The sequence below is a fragment of the Pongo abelii genome, chromosome 8 (genome assembly GCF_028885655.2).
Source record: "Pongo abelii isolate AG06213 chromosome 8, NHGRI_mPonAbe1-v2.0_pri, whole genome shotgun sequence".
In the NCBI taxonomy this organism is placed as follows: Eukaryota; Metazoa; Chordata; class Mammalia; order Primates; family Hominidae; genus Pongo; species Pongo abelii.
The window spans coordinates 21,938,781-21,966,247 of NC_071993.2; the positions used below are offsets into that span (position 1 = coordinate 21,938,781).

The window sequence follows — 27,467 nt, forward strand, 5'->3', positions numbered from 1 at the left end:
GTCTTTACTTTAATCTCTTAATCCCGTCATTTTCGTAAGCTGAGGAGGATGTATGTCACTTCAGGACCATGTGATGATTGCGTTAACTGCACAAATTGTTTGTAGAGCATGTGTGTTTGAACAATATGAAATCTGGGCACCTTGAAAAAAGAACAGGATAACAGCAATGTTCAGGGAACAAGAGAGATAACCTTAAACTCTGACCGCTGGTGAGCCGGGTGGAACAGAGCCATATTTCTCTTCTTTCAAAAGCAAATGGGAGAAATATCACTGAATTCTTTTTCTCAGCAAGTAACGTCCCTGAGAAAGATAATGCGTCCCCGTGGGCCTCTAAAATGGCCCCCTTAGGTGTGGCTGTCTTTTATGGTCTAGCTGTAGGGATGAAATAAGCCCCAGTCTCCCATAGCGCTCCCAGGCTTATCAGGACGAGGAAATTCCCGCCTAATAAATTTTTGGTCAGACCAGTTGTCTGCTCTCAAACCCTGTCTCCTGATAAGATGTTATCAATGACAGTGCATGCCGAAAGTTCATTAGCAATTTTAATTTCGCCTTGGTCCTGTGGTCCTGTGATCTCGCCCTGCGTCCATTTGCCTTGTGATATTCTATTACCTTGTGAAGCACGTGAGCTCTGTGGCCCACACCCTATTCGTACACTCCCTCCCCTTTTGAAAATCACTAATAAAAACTTGCTGGTTTTGCGGCTTGTGGGGCATCATGGAAACTGCCGACATGTGATGTCTCCCCCGGACACCCAGCTTTAAAATTTCTCTCCTTTGTACTCTGTCCCTTTATTTCTCAACCTGGCCGACGCTTAGGAAAAATAGAAAAGAACCTATGTGACTATCGGGGGCAGGTTCCCCAATAAATAAAGAAATGAGTAAGACCCAACTTTTGCTATACTATTCAAAAAGATTCAAAATGATTTAGTTTGAAAATAAGCACTGCTAAATCCATGCTAGAAAATCTTTGTGCAGTCATTATTTACTTATCTTCTGCTGTTTTTTAAATACTGAAAGGTAGAAAAAAGTCTTACATAAGATTATATTACAATTCACTGTCTGAAACCTTGTTTTTAGAAAAATGCAGAAGAGTAAATTGAAGGAAACCAAAGTTAGATGCATCACTATTATACTACTCGGGATAAAGCAAAATCGTATTTAAGGACTAACATGACACTAATAGAAAGACTTTACAACGGACACTAGCTTTAAGACCTGATGAAAAGCAATAAAAGTTTGGTTTAAAAAAAGTTTTGGTCCAGGCGTGGTGGCTCATGCCTGTTAATACCAGCATTTTGGGAGGCCAAGGCGGGCGATCACAAGGTGAAGAGATCAAGACCACCCTGGCTAACATGGTGAAACCCCATTTCTACTAAAAATACAAAAAGTAGCTGGGCGTCGTGGCGTGCATCTGTAGTCCCAGCTACTTGGGAAGCTGAGGCAGGAAAATCACTTGAACCTGGGAGGCAGAGGTTGCAGTGAGCCGAGATCGCGCCATTGCACTCCATCCTGGACGACAAAAGGGAAACTCCGTCTCAAAAAAAAAAGTTTTGGAGGACATGCATTAGTCTACTAGCTTGTTGGTCTTGCTTTGAAATTCAAATTTTAAAATGTATTGCTTTACCACTGATATAATTTAAATTATAGAAGCTTAGAATCACAGAACATGTGAGGTGGCCTTTAAAAGTTATTTAATCTCTTAATTTGGGGCATGGTTACATTTTGTGCATTTGATATTGATTTTTTAAATTTTTTTATTGAGATCTAATTAGCGTACCATAGGCCAGGCACAGTGGCTCACACCTGTAATCCCAGCACTTTGGGAGGCTGAGGCGGGTGGATCACCTGAGGTCAGGAGTTCAAGACTAGCCTGGCCAACATGGTGAAATACCATCTCTACCAAAAATACAAAAATTAGCAGGGCATGGTGGCGCATGTTTGTAATCCCAGCTACTCTGGAGGCTGAGGCAAGTGAATCACTTGAGCCTGGGAAGCAGCGGTTATAGTGAGCTGAGATCACGCCACTGCACTCCAGCCTGGGCAGTGGAACAAGACTCTGTCTCAAATAAAACAAACAAAAAAAGAAATTAATTAGCACACCATAAATTCACCTATTTATAGTGTATAATTCAATGCTTTTTAGTATATTCATAAAGTCATGCACAATTTTGAAGCATTTTCATCATTCTGAATAGATACTTCTTATCCTTTAGCAGTCACCTTTAATTTGTCCTAACTGCTTCAGTCCCTAGGCAACCACTAATTTACTTTCTGTCTCTATAGATTTCCCTATTCTGGGCATTTCATAAAAATGGAATCATATAATATGTAGTCTTTTACTTAGCATAATGTTTTCAAGGTCCATGTAGTAGCATATATCAGTACTTCATTTCTTTCTACTGCTGAAAAATATTCTATTGTCTAGGGGGGATATGCCACATTTTGTCTGTGTTGTCCATTTGATGGACATTTGGGTTGTTTCTACTTTTTGATTATTAAAAATAATGCTGCTATAAACAAACGTGCAGGTTTCTTTGTGGACATATGTTTTATCTCTCGTGGGTATACACCTGGGAAAACTTTCAAACTGTGTTTTTCCTCCATTTTCACACAAACACAAAAACAATAAATACAAAAGGCTTCTGTGACCCACAATATGTGGGGATTTCTCTTAACAGCAAGCAAGCAATCAATTCTACAGGAGACACCAACTGGGTGTCCGCCAATTCAATTCTGACCCCATCTACCTGGAGACAGTGTCAGATCCCATAGGACTCTGGGCCCAGACCCCAGGAGTACCCCCCAGACCCTCCAACTCGATGGTCCAGTTCTGGGCCTCCAGAACTTCTGACCAATTGGTTTCAAGTTGGGGATTCCATGACCCCCTCTTTGGGTTCAAATAACTTGCTGGAGTGGCTCACACGACTCAGGGAAATATATTTTACTGGTTTACTTTAAAAGATATTACAAAAGATACAGGTGAAAAGATGTTTAGAGTGAGGGATGGGTGAAGGGGTGCAGAGCTTCCATATCATTTCTGGGCACGCCACCCTCCAGGAACCTCCACATGTTCAGCTATCCTGAAGCCCTCTGAACCTTGTCCTTGTGGGTTTTTATGGAGGCCTCATTATGTAGGCAAGACTGACAACCATGCAAAAATTGGATTGGACAAAAAGGTCTTATACTAATAGACTGAGTAGGGAAACCCAGCCAGGCCTGTCTGTTCAGAATCTTCTTGGTCTCTCTGTGCAGCATTCCTTCCTCCAGAGTATGGGGCAAGACCTTCTCTGGAATGAGGGTCTTATGACCCACAATCAGACTGAGTCCTGCTTTGGGCAGGTGAAAGGAGGGCAGGAGGTCAGAGAGAGAGAGATTCTGTTTCCTGAGGCCTGCTCTTGCCTTCAATATTGTAACAAAGGACTGTAACAACATCTATGTGAGTTATGAGCCAGGAATTGTAGAAAAAAATGCAATATATACAGTGGTATATAGTTTTACTAAAGTTACATTATATTATGATGGCTTCTTTTTATAACTGTTTTTCTCTATAGATTATAATCTCCTAAAGTTTGGGGACTATGCCTCTTGCTGATATATTCTCAATGCCTGAAACACAGTATAAAGTCAATGAATGACTGCTGAATGAGTATTTTGAGGAAAAATAGAAGAACCCATGAGAAAATCGATGGGAAGCCTACCAGCCCACTTTGGAGGTAGGAAAATAAAATTCTAGATATATTAATAGACATGTATAACTCACATACAAGTGAGAAATGACAATAATTACATATTTCTCCTAGGATTCATGATACTCAAAATGAACATTTCTTGCTTTAAAGTTAGAAGTCCACCAAACAGACATTTTTATGTCTCAAGGGACATTTTAATTTATAGATTTATAGCTCTTAAAATTAAATATGACCTCAAGGGAACAAGTATGCTGTCTTCAGGCAGAAAATTTTCTATTATTACCCTATTCAGGAAAAAAAACAACAACAACTGAGACTAAAGTAAATTAAAAGGATTGAAAAAATGTATAAGGACATATCACCAGTAAATGGTATAGTGGAAATTAGAAACCTGCAGTGTTCTTTCCACTATATTCTACTATGGCGCATCCAGTATTTATCAAAGGTCATATTATTCAACAGAATGGTAACTGACTCTTAGTATAGTAACTGAAATCATACATGTATACTGGAATCTAATTACCATTTTGAACTCATGAAGGGTAACATTTTTAGTTATGTTTAGTTTTGTTATATTCTCTTAGAACTGCCTCATTTCAATAATTGGAGATAACTGGCAGGGCACAGTGGCTCACACCTGTAATCCCAGGAGGCTGAGGCAGGTGGATCACTTGAGGTCAGGAGTTTGAGACCAGCCTGGCCAACATGGTGAAACCCCATCTCTACTAAAAATACAAAAATTAGCCAGGCATGGTGGTGCACACCTGTAATCCCAGCTACACAGGAGGCTGAGGCAGAAGAATCGCTTGAACCCAGGAGGCGGAGGTTGCAGTGAGCTGAGATCGCGCCACTGCACTCCTGCCTGGGTGACACAGCGAGACTCTGACTCAATTAAATAAATAAATAAATAATATAATAAAATAAATAAATAAATACATGGAGACAATCTAGTCTTATGCTCTGTTTTTAAGAAAGAAAAAACTGAGACCTATAAAACTTGAGAAAATTTTCTTAAGTTCACAAGGTAATCAAAGACAGGGCTAGAGTAAGACTTTAACAATTTTAGCCCAATAATCCACTGTCAGTTTTCTGGGTTAGAAATACAAGTGTTAAATTGTCACTGACAATGGACATATATATATTGCATCATAGTTATGTGATGATAAACATATCAAGCCAAATTGCTGAAGTGGGATACCTCTGAATAGTTCCATAAAATTAAGGTAGGACTACAATTTTAGGTGTCAGAACAGTCATGACGAGGCTTGAAAATTCTAAAGATCAGGATAAGTGATTTTTATCCTGGAAAATAATTTCCTTTACAGTTTTGTTATATTATCTAGTAGCAAAGTCCTAGACATAAACCAGGTGCACAGAAAATATTAATACATGTTAAATTGAAAAAACTACCATGGTCGGTAGTTTCAAATATTAGTCACTAACAAGAGAAGGTCTGTGTAATTTACAGAAAAGGGATAAGAATGCAGGTAGGGAAAACATAATAAAGAGGAATAATTTGTAAATCATGACAATTTTAAAAACAGGTGTTGTTTAGGTCTTTATTAATCTCTGCCAGTTCAAAGAGACTTGAACTGAAGTCTGCAAAATCACAAGCGAAATCTATTAGAGGAGCTTTTCAGGAGAAAACTAAAACTTAGATGAATTATGAGCTTAAGAGCTGCTTTTTGGTAAAGGCAGTAAAGAACCAGATCTCCTTATGACCAGTGGTATACATCTGTAAGATGGTTCCTAGGATGGGATAAGGAAAGTGATGTCAAAAGTATAAAAACCAGTCTCACACAAGGATCAAACCACAGCATGACACCACTGATGATGCTCATATATGTGCACCCACCCATTTAACTTCATTTTTACATAGGGTAGTTTAGTGTTTTTTCCTAACTTAACATTTAGTCTGATTTTTCTATCACTGATGAGTATTTTCCTTACTCTCAATAAAAAGTTATTGTCATATTTTCTTCCTTCAATAAAAAGTTATTGTCATATTTTCTTCCTTCAGTATTCATTCTATGTCTTAAAATTTCTGGCTTCTGATATGCTTTTTACTTACATATAAACCAAGGATGTCCAATCTTTTGGCTTCCCTGGGCCACAGTGGAAGAAGAAGAGTTGTCTTGGGTCAGACATAAAATACACTAATGCTAACAACAGCTGACCAGCTTAAAAAAAAAAAAAAAAAGCAAAAAAATCTCACAATGTTTGAAGAAAGTTTATGAGTTTGTGTTGGGCCACGTTCAAAGCTGTCCTGGGCTGCATGCAGTCTGTGGGCATCATGGGTTGGACAAGCTTAATATAAACTATCAGTCTGTATAGTTCTTTTAATTTGAATAATAAAAAAATAAAGTGCACTGTTACTCTTTCATGTGTTTCAATACTTGAGAATAAAAACTAGATATAATAAATGTATCAACAGGTAAAAACATATGGACAAATTCCTTGAGTATTTTAGCATACACTGCCTGACACATAGCAGGCTTACAATAATTATGTTGAATGAATGACTGGTTGATTAGCAGAATGAATGACACAAAGAAACAGGAAGATTCCAGGCATTCTGAGAGGAGCAGGAATTTACCACTAAACAGTTCTTCTGGCATGTAACCATACGGACTAAATTCACTTGCTCTTCTGAAGGAATACTAAAGCTTCCATTCAATAACAGTAGCAGTATTAAAAGTGTCTGTCATACCCCACACCAAAAACTAGGCTAGGCAAGAAGAGAACATTATCTGAGAGAGGGATTTCAGACAGAGTGTGTTCTCAATACTAAATGCACCTCAAGTGTGAGTTCTATAAACGTTATTTACAGGTATGCAAACATGCGGTGAGTAACAGAGACTACTAGTGCCTCGAAACAGGAAAAGTTTGGCATCACAGGATAGTGGAAATACATTTGAGTACATGAAGTAAGGCTGTAAGTTGAAGACATATATTAAGGCCCTAGAAAATAATAGTATTTAACAAATGTCAGCCCTGTGTTACTGAACTGCTAAACAGTCCTCTGGAAAGAGATGGACGGTGATGGAAGTCTTATCTGTTTCCTACCGGCCTGGGCAAACCACACTGCTCCCATCCAGCTCCCACTTCCTACCCAGTTCACAAGGCTGTCACAAACCTGCCCTTATTCTTTTATTTTTAATTGTGGTAAATTATACATAACATAAAATTTGACATTGTAACTATTTTATTTATTTTTATTTATTATTATTATTATTTTTGAGATGGAGTTTCGCTCTTATTGCCCAGGCTGGAGGGCAGTGGTGCAATCTCAGCTCACTGCAACCTCTGCTTCCTGGATTCAAGTGATTCTACTGCCTCAGGCATTCTGAGTAGCTGGGATTATAGGTGCCCACCACCATGCCTGGCTAATTTTTTGTATTTTTAGTAGAGATGGCGTTTCATCACCTTGGTCAGATTGGTCTTGAATTCCTGACCTCAGGTGGATCCACCTGCCTTGGCCTCCCAAAATGGGATTACAGGTGTGAGCTGCCACGCCCGGCCAACTATTTTAAAGTATACAATTTTAAGTGCACCATTCAGTGGCATTAAGTACATGCATATTGTTGTACAAGCCATCACCACTGTCCATCTCTAGAACCTTCTCATCATCCCAAACTGAAACTCTATACTTATTAAACAATAATCCCATCTCCAGTCTCTGGAAAACACATATTTGCATTGTGTCTCTATGGATTTACTTATTCTGGATATTTCATAAACATGGAATTATATCATGTGGCCCGTTGCTTCTGACTTCTTTCAGTGTTCATCCCCAGTGTAGCATCTACCAGTCTTTTTTTTTTAATGACTGAACAACGTTCCATTGTGTGTATATAGCATAGTTAGTCAATCTAGTGATGAACATCTGGGCTCCTTCCACCTCTTGGCTACTGTGAATGGTGCTGCTCTGAACATGGCTGCATGTGTTATTTGTTTAGCATCTGTTTTCAGTTCCTTTGAGTGTACACCTATGAGCAGAATTGCTGGGTCATATGGTAACTCTATGTTTAACTTTTTAAGAAATCACCAATCTATTTTAAAAAGCAGCTGAGACATTTTACATTCTCACTAGCAATGTATGAGGATTCAATTTTCTCCATGCCTTCACATTTCTTATTTTCTGTTGTTATTGTTACAGCAATTCTAGTGGGTTTGCAGTGCTATCTTATGTGGTTTTGATTTTCATTTCCCCAGTGACTGATGATGTTGAATACCTTTTCATGTGACTACTGAACATCAGTAAATCTTCTCTGGAGAAATGTCTACTAAAATCCTTCGCTCATCTTTGAACTGAGTTATGTTGTTGTTATTGAGTTGGACTTCTTTATATATTGTGGATACGAATCCCCTTATCAGACAGATGATAGAAAACATATCGACCAGCTGCAGTGGCTCATGCCTGTAATCCCAACACTTTGGGATGCCTAGGCGGGCAGATCGCCAGAGGTCAGGAGTTCAAGATCAGCCTGGCCAACATGGCAAAACCCTGTCTCTACTAAAAAATACAAAAATCAGCCAGGCGTGGTGGCAGACACCTGTAGTTCCAGCTCCTCAGGAGGCTGAAGCAGGAGAATGGCTTGAACCTGGGAGGCAGAGGTTTCAGTGAGCTGAGATCGTGCCATTGCACTCCAGCCTGGGTGACAAGAATGAGACTTTGTCCAAAAAAAAAAAAAAAAAAAAAAAGAAGAGACGAAAATAGATCATATATGCAAATATTTTCTCCCATTCTGTGGGTTGCATTTTTACACTCTCTCTCTCTCTCTTTATTTTAGAGATAGAGTCTCACTATGTTGCCCAGGCTGGTCTTGAACTCCTGGGCTCAAGCAATCTTCCTGCCTCAGCCTCCTGAATTGTTAGGATTATAGGCATGAGCCACTGTGCCTGGCCCATTTTCAGTCTCTTCATGGTATCCTTTGATATACGAAAGTTTTTAATTTTGATGAAATCTAAGTTATCTTTCTTTTGTTGCCCAAGCTTTTGCTGTCATATACAAGAAAACTTGCCAATTGCAACGTCAAGAAGCTTTCCTTCTATGTTTTCTTCTAGTAGTTTTATAATTTTAGCTCTTACATTTATATCTTTGACCCATTTTTGTAAATTTTTCTATATAGTGTAAGGTAATAGTCCAATTTCACTCTTTTGTAAGAGGATATTCAGTTTTCCCACCACCATTTGTGGAAAAGACTGTCTTCTCCACACTGAATGATCTTGGCAGCATTGTTGAACATGTTTGACCATATATGCAAGGATTTATATCTAGGCTCTCTATTCTATTTTATTGGTCTACATATCTGTCTGTATGCCAGTACCACACCGTTTTGAGTAGCTTTGTAGTAAGTTGCAAAATCAGGAAGTATGAGTTCTCCAACTCTGTTCTTGTTCAAGTTTTTTTTTTTTTTTCTTTTGGATCCCTTGAGATTCAATTTTGATGGGGACTGCACTGAATATGATTGCCCTGGGTAGTATTGTCATTTTAATAACATTAAGTCTTCCAATCCATGAACATAAGATGGTTTTCCATTTATTTAAGTTTTCTTTCATTTCTTTCAGCAATGTTTGGACGTTTTCAGTGTTACTTCATTCATTTCTATGATGAAGTAACTTCAAAGCCACTTTGTCCAGTTACTACCACTTGCTTACTGGAGGTCAGTTTCCTCTCTCCCCAGTGTCTGCCTTGGGGTTATATAATTTGTATCATGCTATCCACTCTTTTCCCATTTGACATTAGGTTTCCAAGATTTACCCATACTGATACACATAGTTTTAGTTTTAGTTTCATTCATTTTAACTGCAAGGTAGTATTGCACTGTGTCTTCATTTCCTAGGGCTGCCATAAAAAAATACCACAAATTAAGTGGTTTAAAATAACAGAAATTTATGCTGTTACAGTTCAGGAGGTTAGAAGTCAGAAATCAAGGTTTTGGCAGGGTTAGTTCCTTTTGAAGGCTCTGAGGGAGAATCTGTTCCACGTCTCTCTCCTCGTCAGCAATCCTTGGTGTTCTGTGGCTTGCAGCTGCATTACTTCAATCTCTGCTGTGTCACCACATGACCTTTTTCCTTGTGGATGCTTCTGTGTGTCTCCTCTTTTTAGAAAGATACCAGTTGTTGCATTTAGGGCCCATTCTAATCTAGCATGACCTAATCTTAACTAAGACCCTATTCCCAAATAATATCATATTCTGAAGTTCTAAGTGGACATGGATTTGTTTGGGATACTATTCAACCCACTATACATTGATGACTACATATAATTTATTCATCATTATTCTCCTTTTGGACTCTTAGGTTGTTTAAAATTTTTCACTACTAACATGCTGCAATGAACATCTTTTACATAACTCTTTGCTTATATGTGTATTTCTCTAGTGAACACACTTAGAGGTGGAATTTCTGATAGGATATGGGCATCTTCAACTTTACAATTAGATATTGTCAAATTACTCTCCAAAGGAATTTTATTAATTTACTTCCCCATCAGCGTCAATGAGAGAACCTCTTTTTCCTCCATATAACTGCCAACATCTAATTTTGACTTTGCCAGATGTATACTTTGTTATTACTGCAAAACAAACAACTGAAAATCTCAGTGTATAAAACAATAAGCAATGTATTTATCATATGAGATGGCCGATCTAGGCTGGGGTCTGCTAGAGTAGTGCAGCCAGATCACCTATATCCCATGTGCCCAGCTAGGTACTATTATCATACTCATTTAACAGATCAGAAACTTAGCACCAAAAAATAAGGCAACTTTCCTAACGTCTAATAGCAAATGAGTAACCATTTACAAGCCAGATATCCAGATAATGTTGAATGAAAAGAAATTAAGGTATTATTTTCATGTTCATGATTTTTAAGTGAATTCTTCAAATATTTTACAAGTTAATGTACAGAGTTTTACCTATTGGCAGCTGGGTGTACTGGATGTTGAATTCTGTTGAATACACACTTGATTATGACAGACTTAAAAAAAGTCTTAAGATCAAAAAATTTAAACATATGATAGAAGTAGAACCAATAACATAATAAATCCTCATGTACCCATCACCCAGCTTCAATGATTATTAATTCATAATCAATCTTGTTTCATGGCTATCACCATCTACTTCCTCCCTCATTACTTTAAAGCAAATCTAAGACATTAGAAAACAACTTTTAGAAACTCAGTAACATTTTTGGAAGGACTTCTGTAACTAAGTTCATATGCAATACTGACCTATACTTTTTCTTTTTCATGATACACATATTTAATTTTGAAATTATAATTTACATTTGCCTCATAAAAGAACTTCAGGACTTTTTTCCCTATATATATTAGAATAATCTATGTAAGGCAAGTTATCTGCTCCTTGAAAGTGTGGTAATTGTGTGTATTTTCTTGCCATGTATAAAGTTGGGGTTGTTGTTTGATGCATAAAGATTATTAGGGTCAGTTCTCTTATTTTTTCCATCCCTTTACTTTCTTTTCTTTTTCTTTTTGAGATGGAGCCTTGCTCTGTTCCAGGGCTGGAGTGTAGTGAGGCGACCTTGGCTCACTGCAACCTTTGCCTCCTGGGTGCAAGCGATTCTCCTGCCGCAGCCTCCCAAGTAGCTGGAACTACAGGCATGCATCACCATGCCCAGCTGATTTTGTTGTTGTTTGTTTTTTTTTTTGAGATGGAGTCTCGCTTTGTTGCCCAGGCTGGAGTGCAGTGGTGTGATCTTGGCTGACTGCAGCTCTGCCTCCCGGGTTCACACCATTCTCCTGCCTCAGCCTCCCAAGTAGCTGGGACTACAGGCGCCCACCACTACGCCCAGCTAATTTCTTTTTGTATTTTTAGTAGAGACGGGGTTTCACTGTGTTAGCCAGGATGGTCTTGATTTCCTGACCTCATGATCCACCCACCTCGGCCTCCCAAAGTGCTGGGATTACAGGCGTGAGCCATAGCGCCCGGCAATTTTTTTGTATTTTTACTAGAGACGGGGTTAAACCATGTTGGCCAGGCTGGTCTTGAACTCCTGACCTCAGGTGATCCGCCTGCCTTGGCATCCCAAAGTGCTGGGCTTACAGGCGTGAACCACTGGGCTGGGCCCATCCCTTTACTTTCAACCTTTCAGTGACATTATGCTTTAAATGTCTCTCCTGTAAATAACATATGGCTGGATTTCATTCTTTTAATTTGACAATATTTGTTATTTAACTGGTAATTATAGCCTATTTTCATTTATTGTGATTGAAATATTTGGATTTATTCCTTATCTTAATTTATGCTATTTACCATGTGCTTTCTTTTATTCTTTCTCTTTTCCTGTGTTCTTTCAGACTGGTAAAGTTTTCTTGCTCATAATCCTCTCTCAATTGGCTTGGAAGTTCTACATTCTAGCTACAGTAATGAATATCCAATATTTTTTAAACAATCACTAACAAATCTAAAGTAAATCCATATCTATCCCCCTCCCATTAAATACAAGTATCCTAAAATGTTTTCCTGATTTTTTTCTGCCATCTTCTAAGTGTTGCTGTCATGTATTTTAGTTTTAGTTTGTTTTACCTTGCTCTAAACTAGTCACCATTATTACAATACTTGCTTTTACAGTCAATGCTTTAGATTTATCAACATGATTTCCCTGTTTTGTCACAACTTTTTCTCACTACCCTCTCTTTTTTTCTACATTCAATTTTCTTCTTGCTGAAGCACATCCTTAAGTAGACTTCACAGCAAGGGTCCACGAGTGGCAAACTGCTAGGCCTTAGTTTGTTTGAAAATATCTTTATTTTATTCCTACTTTCAACTCATACTTTAACAATACATAAAATGCTAAGTTGACAATGATTTCCCTCAGCACTTTGAAGATATTTTCCTACTTTCTTCTGATATTTTTTGTTGCAGATGAGAAGGTAATTGGTAGTATAACTGGTGTTCCTTTGTTTTCTCTCTGTGGTTAGTTTTAAGATTTTCTATTTGCTTTAATGTTCAACAGTTTCTCCTTGATTTGTTTAGAGGTAGACTGTTTTTATTTATCCTGTTCAGTATACTATGTACTACTCATATACAAGGATTTCTCTTTCTTACCAATTCTGAAAAATCTGTCTTTTTAAAAAATTATAATACTGCATTTCCCATTCTTTCTTTCTGAAATGTATTAAACATTCTATCTTTAGTGTCTCTTAACTATTCCTATATTTTCCATCCTTATCTGTTGGTTCTACATTCTGGATGATTTGACCAGATTATCCTCTAATTCATGAGTTCTCATTTTAGAAGTTCAATTCAACCATTTTTTTAAATGGTTTAACCAAAAACAAAAAACTCAGCGAACATTTCATTTCTAAAAGTTCTTTTTTTTTCATATCCTGTCATGTTCTTTCACTATGGTTTTATTTCTACTTTTATCTCTTTAATCATTATAGAAATGCTGAGTTTTGTGGTCTCTTTCAGATTGGTTTTCTTGTCTCTTATTCTTGTAATGCCAATTTTCTTCTTTGTTGCATCTGCTGACTACCCTCAAAGATTATGAGTTTTAGTAGTGGGCACATCTTTACTGGGTGGGGTAGGGGGGGTCTTTGTTTTTCCTTCAGTGACAGTCCCAAAAACCTGTTTGGGGTAAGCCTAAAGAATAGTTTTTGCTCTGGCCTCTGTCAGGTGCCCAGAGATTTCAATGGTTCTAGAACACAGGATTTTCTCATTCTCCTTTCACAGAAGGGTAGCCCTTTGAGAGCAGGCTGGAGGCTTAGTTCCAGCTGCCTCTGGACTCAAAGGCAAAATTTTTGCCCCAAGTGGGTATTAAAACCCCAGGCACCAACGCTTATATTCTGTGGTGTCAGTTTCTGCTAATACTCTGGTTTTGAGCTATTGTTAGTGGTACCAAAACTAGATTTCCTTTTCATTCTTGTAATCTATACTATGATTACTTTTGTTGTTACTGTTGTTGTTCTTAATACTTAATACGGCCGGGTGCATTGGCTTGCGTCTGTAATCCCAGCACTTTGGGAGGCTGAGACGGGTGGATCACAAGGTCAGGAGATTGAGACCATCCTGGCTAACATGGTGAAACCCCGTCTCTACTCAAAATTCAAAAAATTAGATGGGCATGGTGGCAGGCGCCTGTAGTCCCAGCTACTCGGGAGGCTGAGGCAGGAGAATGGCATGAACCCAGGAGGTGGAGCTTGTAGTGAGCTGAGATCACGCCACTGCACTCCAGCCTGGGCAACAGAGCGAGACTCCATCTCAAAAAAAAAAAAAAAGCTTAATCCTATCTTGGAAGGGTCACTCATATCAGCTCAGTCTGTTAGGTTGCCAGAAATCTCCCAAGGAAGCCTTCTTAAGGATCGATACATTTACTCTTATGTCTATAACATAATATCCACTTTATGTAGATATATATATAAAACTTATGTGGATACCATAGTCATCCTGTGATTTCCAGGTGCAATGAAGGAAATTTAGAATTGACATAGGATATAAGAAAATGATCTGAAGTAGAAAAGGCAATGACAGAAAACGAAGGAAAATAAAAATCTAAGGAAAAAGAATAACACAGCATGTATAAGGCATAAAAATACATGTAAATTCTCAGTCTAGATTTCATAACTGCTGATGTTTTGCCATATTTGTTTTATCTCCTGCAACATTCCACTTTTTCATGTCCTATTTTAAGTCACAGTAATCTTCTCATTCTCCTTACTTTGGGAATATTCCTTTTCTGGTTCTGATTCCTCAATTTCTCTCCTAGATGTTTTTCTTCTATGTGCTTCCCTGGTTTTAGCTATCAAATGTATGTCAAGGTCCCCAGCAGTTACATCTCTAGTTCTGATTTCTTAAATTCTACATTAACAATTATCTGCTGAATGTTTCCTGATGTATGTCCCATTTGCATCATAAACTTGGCACATACCAAACTGATTACATATCATTTTCTCTGACAAACTATCACCTCCTAACTGTGCCTCATATTTTTGTTAATGGTAACTGTCTCTTCCAATCACCAAGTAGGCATTTTTACTTCTTCCTCCCCCTTACTGCATTATCCAATCAATTGATTTCTTGAATCCTGAACATTCAAGATTCGTCCAGTCTCTCCTCTGGTCTCTATTTCTGTTAGCCACTTAACTCAGGAATTTATTATCTCTTACTAAGACTTTGCAAAAATCTTCTAATTGGTCCTTCTCTTCCCTTTGATCTTATATACTTTCGCAATGAAATATTTCTAATATGTAGACAACATTACTTCACCTTCTATATGATTTAAACACTTTAACCTCTCATTCAAGATCTACGATTTGGCTGTGACCTACTTTTACAAACATATTTTCTCTTTATCATTTCAAGAATCCTTTGACTCGGCTAAACTAAATTACTTACTGCTCCTGATGATATGCTCTGAAGAGTTCCGTCTCAAGAGTGATTTATTCCTTAGTTTCTGGAATGTTTTCCCCACCCCACTTCTAAATCTTTCATAAAAATCTTTGGTTTTTTCCTAGGTGGAAGTAACCTTGCCATCTTTAAACCTCTCACAAAGTACACCTCAAAATATGCTTATTTACCTCTTTGTCTAACCTTATCAACTAGATGACATAGTGACAGTGGTTAAGAGCATGAGTTCTGGCTGGGTGTGGTGGCTGAGGCCTCTAATCCCAGCACTTTGGGAGGCCGAGGTGGGTGGATCACAAGGTCAGGAGTTTGAGACCAGCCTGGCCAACACAGTGAAACCCCCTCTCTACTAAAAATACAAAAAATCAGCTGGGCATGGTGAAGGGAGCCTGTAATCCCAGCTATTTGGGAGGCTGACGCAGGTGAATCGATTGAACCTAGGAGGCGGAGGTTACAGTGAGCCGAGATGGTGCCATTGCACTCCAGCCCAGGTGACAGTGTGAAACTCCGTCTCAAAAAATAAAATAAAAATAAATAAACTAAAAAAACCATGAATTCTGAAACCAGTGAAGTGGGTGTGAATCATGGCTAAGTCATGTATTAGCTAAGTAGTTTGGGAGAAGTTACCTTGCCTCTCAGTTTTCTCCTGTGTAAAATGAAGAAAATAATAGCATCTACCAAATGGAGTTGCTGTGAGAATCAAATGAGTTAATATATATGAAGTGTGCAGAAGAGTACCAGGCACATACTAGCCATTTAATAAATGTTAGCTAATATTCAGGACAAAATTCAGTATGTCTTATTTATCACTGTACCAGCCACTCACACTCTTCCATCAGCAGATAGATGGCAACTTTTTTTTATTAAAAAAATTACCACCAACAAAATACTATATAATGTAAAGCATTATACAACCAAATATAAGTTTAAGTGGCACAGAAATGTGCCACTAGAAATCAGACAGGGGAAAGATCACTGTAGGGTAAGTTTGTAAAAAAATACTTTATGAAAGAGGGGTTCCCCAGGCCAGGCACGGTGGCTCACGCCTGTAATCACAGCACTTTGAGAGGCTGAGGCAGGCGGACCATGAGGTCAGGAGATTGAGACCATCCTGACTAACACAGTGAAAACCCGTCTCTACTAAAAATACAAAAAATTAGCCAGGCATGGTGGCGGGCGCCTATAGTCCCAGCTACTCGGGAGGCTGAGACAGGACAATGGAGTCAACCCGGAAGGCGGAGCTTGCAGTGAGCCGAGATCGTGCCATCGCACTCCAGCCTGGGCGACAGAGCAAGACTCCATCTCAAAAAAAAAAAAAAAAAAAAAAAAGAAAGAAAGAGGGGCTCTGCAATGAAACAATGTTTAAAAGACCTAATGTGGACTAAGGGGAGGAGCCAAGATGGCCGAATAGGAACAGCTCCGGTCTACAGCTCCCAGTGTGAGTGACGCAGAAGACAGGTGATTTCTGCATTTTCAACTGAGTTCATCTCACTGGGGAGTGCCAGACAGTAGGTGCAGGACAGTGGGTGCAGTGCACCGTGCGCAAGCCAAAGCAGGGTGAGGCATCACCTCACCCAGGAAGCGCAAGGGGTCAGGGAATTCCCTTTCCTAGTCAAAGAAAGCGGTGACAGACGGCACCTGGAAAATTGGGTCACTCCCACACTATAAGCGCTTTTCCAACGGACTTAAAAAACGGCACACCAGGAGATTATATCCCGCACCTGGCTCGGAGGGTCCTACACCCACAGAGTCTCGCTCATTGCTAGCACAGCAGTCCGAGATCAAACTGCAAGATGGCAGCGAGGCTGGGGGAGGGGCGCCTGCCATTGCCGAGTTAGTTGTTTGACTAGGTAAACAAAGCGGCTGGGAAGCTTGACTGGGTGGAGCCCACCACAGCTCAAAGAGGCCTGCCTATCTCTGTAGGCTCTACCTCTGGGGGCAGGGCACAGACAAACAAAAAGAACAGTAACCTCTGCAGACTTAAATGTCCCTCTCTGACAGCTTTGAAAAGAGTAGTGGTTCTCCCAGCACGCAGCTTGAGATCTGAGAACGGGCAGACTGCCTCCTCAAGTGGGTCCCTGACCCCCAAGTAGCCTAACTGGGAGGCACCCTCCAGGAGGGGTGGACTAACACCTCACACGGCCGGGTACTCCTCTGAGACAAAACTTCCAGAGGAACGATCAGACAGCAGCATCTGTGGTTCACCAATATCTGCTGTTCTGCAGCCACCGCTGCTGATACCCAGGCAAACAGGGTCTGGAGTGGACTTCCAGCAAACTCCAACAGGCCTGCAGCTGAGGGTCCTGTCTGTTAGAAGGAAAACTAACAAACAGAAAGGACATCCACACCAAAAACCCATCTGTACGTCACCATCATCAAAGACCAAAGGTAGATAAAACGACAAAGATGGGAAAAAAACAGAGCAGAAAAACTGGAAACTCTAAAAATCAGAGCGCCTCTCCTCTTCCAAAGGAACGCAGCTCCTCACCAGCAACGGAACAAAGCTGGACGGAGAATGACTTTGACGAGTTGAGAGAAGAAGGCTTCAGATGATCAAACTACTCCGAGCTACAGGAGGAAATTCGAACCAATGGCAAAGAAGTTAAAAGCTTTGAAAAAAAAATTAGATGAATGGATAACTAGAATAACCAATGCAGAGAAGTCCTTAAAGGAGCTGATGGAGCTGAAAACCAAGGCACAAGAGCTACGTGACGAATGCAGAAGCCTCAGTAGCCGATAGGATCAACTGGAAGAAAGGGTATCAGCGATGGAAGACGAAATGAATGAAATGAAGCGAGAAGAGAAGTTTAGAGAAAAAAGAATAAAAAGAAACAAAGCCTCCAAGAAATATGGGACTATGTGAAAAGACCAAATCTACGTCTGATTGGTGTACCTGAAAGTGACGGGGAGAATGGAACCAAGTTGGAAAACACTCTGCAGGATATTGTCCAGGAGAACTTCCCCAATCTAGCAAGGCAGGCCAACATTCAAATTCAGGAAATACAGAGAACGCCACAAAGCTACTCCTCGAGAAGAGCAACTCCAAGACACATAATTGTCAGATTCACCAAAGTTGAAATGAAGGAAAAAATGTTAAGGGCAGCCAGAGAGAAAGGTTGGGTTACCCACAAAGGGAAGCCCATCAGATTAACAGCTGATCTCTCGGCAGAAACTCTACAAGCCAGAAGACAGTGGGGACCAATATTCAACATTCTTAAAGAAAAGGATTTTCAACCCAGAATCTCATATCCAGCCAAACTAAGCTTCATAAGTGAAGGAGAAATAAAATACTTTACAGACAAGCAAATGCTGAGAGATTTTTTCACCACCAGGCCTGCCCTGAAGGAAGAGCTCCTGAAGGAAGCACTAAACATGGAAAGGAACAACCGGTACCAGCCACTGCAAAAAACATGCCAAATTGTAAAGATCATCAAGGCTAGAAAGAAACCGCATCAACTAACGAGCAACATAACCAGCTAACATCATAATGACAAGATCAAATTCACACATAACAATATTAACCTTAAATGTAAATGGGCTAAATGCTCCAATTAAAAGACACAGACTGGCAAATTGGATAAAGAGTCAAGACCCATCAGTGTGCTATATTCAGGAAACCCATCTCACGTGCAGAGACACACATAGGCTCAAAATAAAGGGATGGAGGAAGATCTACCAAGCAAATGGAAAACAAAAAAAGGCAGAGGTTGCAATCCTAGTCTCTGATAAAACAGACTTTATACCAACAAAGATCAAAAGAGACAAAGAAGGCCATTACATAACGGTAAAGGGATCAATTCAACAAGAAGAGCTAACTATCCTAAATATATATGCACCCAATACAGGAGCACCCAGATTCATAAACCAAGTCCTTAGTGACCTACAGAGAGACTTAGACTCCCACACAATAATAATGGGAGACTTTAACACCCCACTATCAACATTAGACAGATCAACGAGACAAAGTTAACAAGGATACCCAGGAATTGAACTCAGCTCTGCACCAAGCAGACCTAATAGACATCTACAGAACTCTCCACTATCAACAGAATCAACAGAATATACATTCTTTTCAGCATCACACCACACCTACTCCAAAACTGACCACACAGTTGGAAGTAAAGCACTCCTCAGCAAATGTAAAAGAAAAGAAATCATAACAAACTGTCTCTCAGACCACAGTGCAATCAAACTAGAACTCAGGATTAAGAAACTCACTCAAAACCGCTCAACTACATGGAAACTGAACAACCTGCTCCTGAATGACTACTGGGTAAATAATGAAATGAAGGCAGAAATAAAGATGTTCTTTGAAACCAACGAGAACAAAGACACAACATACCAGAATCTCTGGGACACATTCAAAGCACTGTGTAGAGGGAAATTTATAGCAGTAAATGCCCACAAGAGAAAGCAGGAAAGATCAAAAATTGACACCCTAACATCACAATTAAAAGAACTAGAAAAGCAAGAGCAAACACATTCAAAAGCTAGCAGAAGACAAGAAATAGCTAAGATCAGAGCAGAACTGAAGGAAATAGAGACACAAAAAACCCTTCAAAAAAATCAATGAATCTAGGAGCTGGTTTTTTTTAAAAGAGCAACAAAATTGATAGACCGCTAGCAAGACTAATAAAGAAGAAAAGACAGAAGAATCAAATAGATGCAATAAAAAATGATAAAGGGGATATCGCCACCGATCCCACAGAAATACAAACTACCATCAGAGAATACTATGAACACCTCTATGCAAATAAACTAGAAAATCTAGAAGAAATGGATAAATTCCTGGACACATACATCTTCCCAAGACTAAACCAGGAAGAAGTCGAATCTCTGAATAGACCAATAACAGGCTCTGAAACTGAGGCAATAATCAATAGCTCACCAACCAAAAAAAGTCCAGGACCAGATGGATTCACAGCCGAATTCTACCAGAGGTACAAAGAGGAGCTGGTACCATTCCTTCTGAAACTATTGCAATCAACAGAAAAAGAAGGAATCCTCCCTAACTCATTTTATGAGGCCAGCATCATCCTGATACCAAAGCCTGGCAGAGACACAACCAAAAAAGAGAATTTTAGACCCATATCCTTGATGAACATCGACACAAAAATCCTCAATAAAATACTGGCAAACCAAATCCAGCAGCACATCAAAAAGCTTATCCACCATGATCAAGTGGGTTTCATCCCTGGGATGCAAGGCTGGTTCAACAAATGCAAATCAATAAAGGTAATCCAACATATAAACAGAACCAAAGACAAAAACCACATGATTATCTCAATAGATGCAGAAAAGGCCTTTGACAAAATTCAACAACGCTTCATGCTAAAAACTCTCAATAAATTAGGTATTGATGGGACGTATCTTAAAATAATAAGAGCTATCTATGACAAACCCACAGCCAATATCATACTGAATGGACAAAAATTGGAAGCATTCCCTTTGAAAATGGGCACAAGACAGGGATGCCCTCTCTCACCACTCCTATTCAACATAGTGTTGGAAGTTCTGGACAGGGCAATCAGGCAGGAGAAGGAAATAAAGGGTATTCAATTAGGAAAAGAGGAAGTCAAATTGTCCCTGTTTGCAGATGACATGATTGTATATCTAGAAAACCCCATCGTCTCAGCCCAAAATCTCCTCAAGCTGATAAGTAACTTCAGCAAAGTCTCAGGATACAAAATCAATGTACAAAAATCACAAGCATTCTTTTTTTTTTTTTTTCCAGAAAAGGATTTTTTTTTTTTTCAAGTAACTGCAAATAGGAAACCAGAGAGGGAGCCCCAGGCTGGGACAAATCATGGCTACCCCTCACCAACAGAACAGGGGGAGGAGGTGGCCCCTACACCCTTTATGGTCGATTTGGGCCCCCTTGCTCACTCTGCTGCAGCATCCTAGGGGCAGGGCCCCAGCTTCCCTGGGACTGGGGTAGTCGGTCACCCAGCCTGCCATGCCCCAGCCACTCTTCCCCACAAAGAATATCTTGGGGGAGGAGATCGTGGGCAGAACAGGAGGCAATGAGGATGAACATTTGGCGCTGGTAGCAGCAGCAATGACAGATGTCGAAGAATGGAACATTGAACAAAAAACAACACAACTGTCCAGAGGTAGTTTGTGAACAGAGGAAAAATGGAACCAGAACCTTGCGGGGCAGGGAGGAGCAGGAGGGGGGTTGGGAGCAGGCAGGGTGAGCTCCTTGTTATTGGTGCCCCATCTGACGAGGGGGAAATGGCTGAGTGGCAGAAGCAAAGTAGGGTTAGGCGAGCAGCCCCAGCCCACCTCAGGTGGCGGCCACAGGGCTCTTGGGCCTCACCTGGACAATAAGTGACTGCATCTCCATCACCACAATATGTACTCAGATTCCAGGGGGAGGGCAAGGGGGCTGCGGCCACAATGAAGAGGGAGTAGGGGACGCACCCCTCCTGCCTTCCTGTAGCCGAAGGGGGCTGTCCAACCTAGTGCAGGGAGGGACTAGGGAAGTTGGGGAAGGATGAAAAGTGTGAGCCCCACGTGGTGACAAAGACAGTTGGACTGGGGGACTCCTGGGGGCCAGCACCCCCCTCCATTGGCCACACCTGCTGCTGCCAGGGCAGTGGAGTAGGGCGTGCCAGGATGAGATGGGGCTTGGGCCCCTTTTAAGGCCAGGGGAACCCTCCCAGGCCCCACTATGGGAAGCCAGAGGGAACAGTGAAGGAGCAGAGAGGGCGCCCCCAAACCAAAAGCCCAGAGAGCAGTGTCCCCACCACCAAGGGAGTGGGGACGCAGCAGGTGCAGGGTGCGGCTAAGTGGGATGTTAGCCTTGTCCAGGAGGGCATGTATGTATGCGTGGGTGGGCGCGGGGAGCTGGGAACTGAGGCCAGGGGAAAACTGCTCCCCACTCAGCCCATGGGAGCCCTGCAGCAGCTGGTGTGCTGTGTAGTGTGGTGGTGAGGGCACAGGTGGAAGATGGGGGTGGCGGCCAGAGGCGGTGGTGACCGTGGGCCCGGGGAAGGGGCGGGGGCGGTGGGAGCGGAGCAAAGCTGTCCAGTCCCAGAAGGAAGCTGCTCCTCCAGTGAGGAGCAGGCAGCACGCACGGGTCACTGCTCCTCCTCCGAGGACTCCTGCGAGATGCCCTCCTCTTCCTCCTTCTCCAGTTTTTTGGGTCTGCCCCTTGGTTTCCTTCCTGAAGTTGTGGTGGTTTTCCGGGTCTTGGCAGCACCCTTGTTTTTGCTTCCCTTTGGTCGGCCCCGAGGTCTCTTAGGTGTTGGCACTTCGCTGGGCTCCTTCTGACTCCCTACCAGCGCTGTCCCGGGACTCACCAGAGGCTGCTTGCGCGGCCTGCCCCGGCCCCGCTTCTCAGTGCCGTCCTTTTCCTGCTTGGAGGCCAAAGGCTGGCTGGACTTCGAGCTCGACTAGCTCATCTTCCCTTCTCTAAGGAGCAGATGGAAGAGGGATGGCTGGGATGCGCGAGCTCGGCCGCCGGTCTGCGGTGCGCGCTCCGGGTTGCCAGGAGCAGCGGTGCTGGGCGCTGAGGACCGGCCTGGCTCCGCCGCGGCCGCGGCTGGTAGCAAATGCGGATGCCTTCTTGGAGCCGTGCCAGCGCCAGAAATAGCCCCGGCTGGGAGTTCCAATTAGAGGAAGGACATAAGCATTCTTATACACCAATAACAGACAAACAGAGAGCCAAATCATGAGTGAACTCCCATTCACAGTTGCTTCAAAGAGAATAAAATACCTAGGAATCCAACTAACAAGGGATGTGAAGGACCTCTTCAAGGAGAACTACAAACCACTGCTCAATGAAATAAAAGAGGATACAAACAAATGGAAGAACATTCCATGCTCATGGGTAGGAAGAATCAATATCGTGAAAATGGCCATACTGCCCCAAGGTAATTTATAGATTCAATGCCACCCCATCAAGCTACCAATGACTTTCTTCACAGAATTGGAAAAAAACTACTTTCAAGTTCATATGGAACTAAAAAAGAGCCCGCACTGCCAAGTCAATCCTAAGCCAAAGAACAAAGCTGGAGGCATCACGCTACCTGACTTCAAACTACACTACAAGGCTACAGTAACCAAAACAGCATGGTACTGGTACCAAAACAGAGATATAGACCAATGGAACAGAACAGAGCCCTCAGAAATAATGCCGCATATCTACAACTATCTGATCTTTGACAAACCTGACAAAAACAAGCAATGGGGAAAGGATTCCCTATTTAACAAATGTTGCTGGGAAAACTGGCTACCCATATGTAGAAAGCTGAAACTGGATCCCTTCCTTTAACCTTATACAAAAATTAATTCAAGATGGATTAAGGACTTAAATGTTAGACCTAAAACTATAAAAACCCTAGAAGAAAACCTAGGCAATACCATTCAGGACATAGGCATGGGCAGGGACTTCACGTCTAAAACACCAAAAGCAATGGCAACAAAAGCCAAAATTGACAAATGGGTTCTAATTAAACTAAAGAGCTTCTGCACAGCAAAAGAAACTACCATCAGAGTGAACAGGCAACCTACAGAATGGGAGAAAATTTTTGCAATCTAATCATCTGACAAAGGGCTAATATCCAGAATCTACAATGAATTCAAACAAATTCACCAAAAAAAAACAAACAACCCTATCAAAAAGTGGGCGAAGGATATGAACAGACACTTCTCAAAAGATGACATTTATGCAGCCAAAAAACACATGAAAAAATGCTCATCATCACTGGCCATCAGAGAAATGCAAATCAAAACCACAATGAGATACCATCTCACACCAGTTAGAATGGCGATCATTAAAAAGTCAGGAAACAACAGGTGCTGGAGAGGATGTGGAGTAACAGGAACATTTTTACACTGTTGGTGGGACTGTAAACTAGTTCAACCATTGTGGAAGTCAGTGTGGCGATTCCTCAGGGATCTAGAACTAGAAATACCATTTGACCCAGCCATCCTATTACTGGGTATATACCCAAAGGACTATAAATCATGCTGCTATAAAGACACATGCACATGTATGTTTATAGCGGCACTATTCACAATAGCAAAGACTTGGAACCAACCCAAATGTCCAACAATGATAGACTGGATTAAGAAAATGTGGCACATATACACCATGGAATACAATGCAGCCACAAAAAATGATGAGTTCATGTCCTTTGTAGGGACATGGATGAAACTGGAAACCATCATTCTCAGCAAACTATCGCAAGGACAAAAAACCAAACACCGCATGTTCTCACTCATAGGTGGGAACTGAACAATGAAAACACATGGACACAGGAAGGGGAACATAACACACCGGAGACTGGTGTGGGGTGGGGGGAGGGGGGAGGGATAGCATTAGGAGATATACCTAATGCTAAATGACGAGTTAATGGGTGCAGCACACCAACATGGCACATGTATACATATGTAACAAACCTGCATGTTGTGCACATGTACCCTAAAACTTAAAGTATAATAAGAATGAAAAAAAAAAAAAGAAAAAAGACCTAATGTGAGAGAAGCAAATAGGATGAACTGACAGGATAATAGTGAAGAAAGTATTAGCAGGCATGAGATAATAAGAGATTGGACTAGGATGGTAGCACTGAGGGATTTCCAAGGAAGAGATGAAAACACAGAGAGGTAAGGCCAGGATAAACTGGACTTGTAAAACAAGAAGAAGTTTTTTAAAAAGGGTATATAATTCTGAGTCTATGGTACTGTCAGAATAAGTTACAAGTACAGATATGAGAAAGTTGGGAGAATTAAGTTCAGTTTTACCTATGTTGAATTTCAGGTACACTGAATGCCATCTTATGGCAAGGTCCTGTAGATAGCTATAAAGAATAGGTGAGAGGTTTTAAAGATGTAAATTGAGAAGTCCTCAGGATAGAATGAAATGAAATGAGGCACAAATGAACTGGCAGGAGTAAATATGGAGGATGAACAGAGGATGAAGGAGTACAGTTTGTGAGAAAATTCTACCTCTGCCTTCCCATAATTAAGGATGGTTTCTAATAAAATTAATAGTCCAATTATCAAAAACTATCAATGAATGTTCTGATAAGGGATATATATAATCTCAAAAATTAGGAACAGTAAAATCTACTATCTCTCTAGTGAGAGCAGGGGTCATTATGTTGTCAAATGTATCCCCCGTGCTTAGTTCAGTACCTTATACATAGTAGTCAATAGATTTCTTATCAGTTGAATAAATAAAAAGCAGTGAAAAGTATGCTTGTAGATGAAAAGAGTATCAATATTGAATACCTAGGATGGTGTGCATATATTAAGCAAAAAGCCAGCATCAGAGGTATAAAATCCTTGAAAACAAATATTATTTGGAATTGAGGAAAAATGTCTCATGAATTGAAATTTAAGTTGGAATTAGAGGAAGTATGTATGATTATTGGAATAAGCTTAATTCTATTTTTTGTCACATACATGTATATATTAGTAAAATGATCCAAAACATTTATTTAGCTAACTCTGTAATCTCAGGGAAGTCCCAGCTTTTAGGTAAAGAGCTAATTTTTAAATTCAAATCAAAGAATATAGTGCTGACTTCTAATAATCAAAATCCCAGATTTAATTAGTACATTTACTTAGAGGTTTCCCTTTTTTTTTTTTGAGACAGAGTCTCACTCTGTCACCCAGGCTGGGGTGCAGTGGCACAATCTCAGCTCACTGTAACCTCTGCCTCCTGGGTTCAAGCGATTATCCTGCCTCAGCCTCCCACGTGGCTGGGAGTACAGGCACGTGCCACCATGCCCAGCTAATTTTTTGTATTTTTAGTAGATACCGGGTTTTACCATCTTAGCCAGGATGGTCTCGGTCTCCTGACCTCGTGATCCACTGCCTCAGCCTCCCAAAGTGCTGGGATTACAGGCGTGAGCCACTGTGCCTGGCCTACTTAGAGGTTTTCTTAATGACCTCAAAATTCAGAAATGATTTTACAATCTTTTTTTTTTTTAGAGGACTTCTCACTCTGTCACCCAGGCTGAAGTGCAGTGGTGTGATCTCAGCTCCCTGCAACCTCCAGCTCCTGGGTTCATGCAATTCTTGTGCCTCAGTGATATGGTTTGGCTGTGTCCTCACCCAAATCTCACCTTGAATTGTAATAATCCCCACCTGTCAAGGGCAGGGTGAGGTGGAGATAACTGAATCACGCGGGCAGTTTCCCCCATACTGTTCTCATGGTAGTGAGTCTTACAATATCTGATGATTTTATAAATGGGAGCTCCTCAGCACAAGCTCTCTTGCCTGCTGCCATGTAAGATGTGCCTTTGCTTCTCTTTTGCCTTCCACCATGATTATGAGACCTCCCCAGCCATGTGGAACTGTAAGTCAATTAAACCTCTTTCCTTTATAAATTATCCATTCTCGATTATGTCTTTATTAGCAGCATGAAAACAGACCAATATACTCAGTCTCCCGAGTAGCTGGGATTACAGCTGTGCGCCACCACACCTGGCTAATTTTTTTTTTGTATTTTTAGTACAGGCTGGGTTTCACAACGTTGCCCAGGCTGGTCTCGAACTCCTGGCCTCAAGTGATCCACCCACCTCAGGCTCCCAAAATGCTGGGATTACAGGCATGAGCCACTGTGCCTGGCCCAATCTTACTGCTATTAGACAGTACTTCATCTGTGCAGTCTTGGGTTATGTAAGGAGACATGAATATTAAGATTTTTAGAAGTACATAGAGAATAATGGCAATCTAAAAAGTTTCGGGAAGAGACACACCAGTAAAGAGACTACATTGCAGTTAAAAACTATTATTCAACTTTGCATTTTTGATCCTATTAATCATTTTGAAACATGCTGATTTTCAAATCAGTTTATGTTTAGTTTACTAATACATCCAGAATAGTCTACCCCACCACCACCCCATTAGAATAGGTATTAAAGATACTATCATTTAAGAGGAAAAATGGCTGATTTTTTTAAAAAAATAGATTTTTGGCTGTGCACAGTGACTCACGCCTGCAATTCCAACACTTTGGGAGGCCAAAGTGGGAAGATCAATTGAGCTTGAGCTCAATACCAGCCTGGGCAACATAAGAGACCCGGTCTCTACAAAAAATTTTAAAAATTAGGCATGGTGGTGCCTACCTGTAGCCCAAGCTACCCAGGAGGCTGGAGCAGGAGGACTGCTTGTGCACAGGAGGTGCCACTGCTTGGCTGCAATGAGCCTAGATCATGCCAGTGCACTCCAGCCTGGGTGACAGAGTATGAGACTCTGTCTCAAAAAATTTATATGTGTATGCACAGATTTTTAAATTTCCCTATGGAGGAGAGATTGTCTGGATTTGGTAGTTATGTAGCTATAACCGTAAAAGCCTTCCTAGATAATACACTGTATTTTGGGGGCTTCTGTTTGTCCTTTCAAGTAGCACTAGTGACAAGATGATAAACTGCAAATTTGTTTGTCTC

General features: G+C 40.8%; 1 protein-coding gene and 1 pseudogene across 1 annotated transcript in view; both read right to left on the bottom strand.

Annotated features, from left to right (window-relative positions):
- Positions 1-27,467, bottom strand: part of DNAJC1 (DnaJ heat shock protein family (Hsp40) member C1) — a 249,941-nt gene that overhangs the window by 60,881 nt on the left and 161,593 nt on the right. The window lies entirely within an intron of this gene.
- Positions 22,143-22,466, bottom strand: LOC100938007 (high mobility group protein HMG-I/HMG-Y-like; annotated as a pseudogene).